The sequence below is a fragment of the Pteropus alecto genome, unplaced genomic scaffold, assembly GCF_000325575.1.
Source record: "Pteropus alecto unplaced genomic scaffold, ASM32557v1 scaffold109, whole genome shotgun sequence".
NCBI classification, from domain to species: domain Eukaryota; kingdom Metazoa; phylum Chordata; class Mammalia; order Chiroptera; family Pteropodidae; genus Pteropus; species Pteropus alecto.
Genome location: NW_006494608.1, coordinates 3,384,475 through 3,387,854, shown reverse-complemented (window position 1 = coordinate 3,387,854; position 3,380 = coordinate 3,384,475). Strand labels below are relative to the sequence as shown.

The 3,380-nt window shown below is 36.5% G+C and overlaps 1 pseudogene; it reads right to left on the bottom strand.

The window, feature by feature from the left end:
* Positions 1-939: 939 nt before the first annotated feature.
* On the bottom strand, positions 940-1,058 carry LOC112473626 (annotated as a pseudogene).
* Between the last annotated feature and the right edge of the window lie 2,322 nt (positions 1,059-3,380).

The window sequence follows — 3,380 nt, the reverse complement described above, 5'->3', positions numbered from 1 at the left end:
GCCGCTCACCTCCTGCTGTGCAGCACGGTTCTTAACAGGCCATGGACCGGTACCAGTACCGGTACCAGTACCGGTCCATGGCCCAGGGATTGGGAACCCCTGCTCTATGGGATTAGCTTGGAGGGGCACCTGACCCAGAGCAAAGTGAGAACTTGAACATTCCAGGTCATTCCCAACATATATTTTTTTGGCTCCTCAATTTGGGTTTAATTCCCTGTGGACACACAAACAAGCATTTCTCAATCACCTGAAGATCTTGCTAATATGCAGATTCTTATTCTATATGTGTGGCCAGACCCTGAGATTTTGTGCTTCTAACCAGCTTCTTGGTGATGCCTCTGCTTCTGGTTCCCAGAACACACTTTGAGTAGCAAATGTGTAAACTGTATACAGTCTTCTGCCTACTATTATAGCCTCTCCTAGAATTTGTCCCCAAACCCCAAAAGAGCATAGAAAACTCTCGAATACAGGCAGGCCTGTCTTTGTCAATAAGCCATAATAATACTGACATTGGGGGAAAAAATACACTATTCATTTATTTTTCTCTTTGTATCTACAAATGAAGGACCTTCAAATACAGGAGGAAAGTTGGCTCAGAGAATTGTATTCTCTTTACCAAAATTTTTTAATCCTTTGAGTTTTTACTCCAAGCCAGGTGTACTATGCCTAGTACTATTTTTCTTGGAGGATTTCCTTCTGTGTGCTGGGGTGACAAGCCATATTTGTTTTACAATATTATGTAAAAGCTAAAGTAACTGTCGACTTTAAGAAAACATTGGGATTTACTAATGTGAAGTGTCCATACCTCTTTGGAAGAAGAAATATAAATAGATACATTCTTTTTTTTTTTTTTTTTTTTAAGCGAGGCAACCCTTGGTTGACCTCACAGATTACAAAGACCTTGTCAGCTTACAATACCTTATTTTTTTACATTTTTTACGCCTACAGCACCTAGTCTTCCTAGGTAGTCTCCCATTCAAGTACTAACTAGTTCCGACTCTGCTTAGCTTCCGAGATCAGATGGGATCGGGCTTGTTCAGGGTGACATGGCCATAGGTTAAATAGACACACTTTTGAAAAGCAGTTTGGTAACATGTCTTATAACACATATAAGAGTTTTGTTCTTTAACCACAATAATGTGTACTGAAGAAATTCCAAAATATATGGGAAAGCTTTCTACACAAAAATATTCATCACAATATTATTACTTACAGAGAAATTTGGAAACATGTTAAAGTTTTAAAAATTATGTAATGGTTAAGTAAATCACACAGCAACTTAAAGGAATATTTTTTCTCTGAAAAAATGTTTTTGAAGCAATTCTTATAACATGTAAAGTACTCACAACATCATATTAAATAAAATGCACTATCATATGGGCGGTTTTTGCAATTATGAGAAAAGAAAAAAATGCACATGTTAACAGATATACATTATTTATGAAATGTAGTCAGGTATATTGCACAACTCCAGAGAGTGCCAATTGCAGAATTTATGTGACTAGTACTTCCTGGAAGTGGCACAGTGTGTTAACTTGTACTGCTGAGAATCGCAACCCTGTTAATAAACTATAGATAGAAAACAATCGAGAATGAGCATACAAGTTGTCAGTAGTCTTTCGTCTTTGAAGGTTGAGATTATGTTTTTTTCCCTGATTTTTCTAAATTTTTCTGTAATAAGCATGCTTGCTTTTTAAAGCAATAAATAATATTATATTAAAAATTAAAGAACTAAACAGACCTAACAGTTTGTTTTCCTGTATTTCTTTGTTTTAGTCCTCTCTCAAAGAATATCAAAATGCATTCTATAAATCTTAAAATAATGAGTGTTGATATTCATTTAAATAAATTGGAGGGGGGATTTGCTATTTTTTTCCCCTAATATGTAAGGCATAGGACTGGATTTCTCTCTGAAGCATGGTAAAAATTAAAAAAAAAAAAAATCCTTACTGAGTACTAGTTATGTACCAGGCACACAACAAAGTGTGTTTACACAGCTGATCTCATGTGATCTCAGCTTTGTACTGTGGTAGTATTGCGATCACCATTTTAAAGACCAGGAATAAAAAAAAAAAAAAAGATATGCACCAATGTGACCATTCTCTATTGGTTTTCCCATTTTACTTTCTTCTGGTTAATGGTGAGTTGGAGGCCACATTAATGGGGTGAGACTAGGGGGAAAGGGTGGGTTGAGAAATTCTCACTTGTAAGAATTGAGATTTGCTCCACAAGAACCAAAGGAATTTTTCTAGTCAGAGAGGATCAAGTGGAGCAAAATAATTGTTTATAAAGAATTATAGTTGGAGAAAGCCTGATACTGATATTAAGAGAGTTGGACTTGATGACCACAGGCGTGGTTCAAATCTTCTTACTGGCTGTGAGATCTCAGAAGAGTCCCTAATCTTTCTGACCCTCAATGCCCTTCAAGGTTATTGAAAGACTCAAAGGAGGGAACAGAAACATCTCTCTGGAGTCACCATGAATGATGGCTGTAAGTGGAGATGGTGATTACCAGCCCCGCCCCGCCTCTCCCGACACATCTTGGGCATGCAGCAAGTATCTTACTCATCCTATCAGCAGTCTAAAATGTAGGATGCAGAGGTAATTATAGGTCTAGTATAATTGTGTATGGATAGTGAAAACAGGGAGTCTGAGAGTTCTCTGAGGAAAGAAACATCAGCAGGAGGGCTGAGACCAAGAACAGTGTGTTCCTTGTGGAACGCTCTCCTTGTGAGGGGCCTTGCTGGAGAAACTGTGAACTGACAAGAGAAGTACCATATCTTCAGTATCTCTCAGGAAACCTGTCCAAGGAAGAACAAAGAGAGAGGACTAATCCAAGTGAAAGAGAAAGTGCTAGAATCAGGAAACCTGGAAATTAGTTTAGGTCCACCCACTTTAACACTAGGGGATCCTGAGCTAATAGTTCTGCTAATCCAGACCCCAGTTTCCTCATCTGCAGAGTAGACTAAGCCATCTATAAATTCAATTTTAGCTTTACAGTTTTGTTATGCTTGCTTTTATGAAACTTTTTGTCCAATAGTGTTATAAGATGATCAATAAAAAAATATCTGGAGTATAATTAGAAGAGCTTACGTGCTAGTTGTGAGAGCTTTCCAACACTTGCTTTTATGATTATAGTATTGCCATAAAATTTTCCTATTCTTTGTTGCTTGAAAGGCTAAACAAAATGTTTTTTAACATAGGATTTCTTAAGCATTTTTTAAAAATATCTTTTGATGTTTCATCATATTGACTGAAATGATTTAAATATTTTTAAAATTTAGTTTAACTTGCAAACCTGAATTTAAACTCAATTTTAAATCCAAAGCTCAGGAGAACAGCTCTGCTTTTTATGAACACATAGATAGATGAAATTTAAA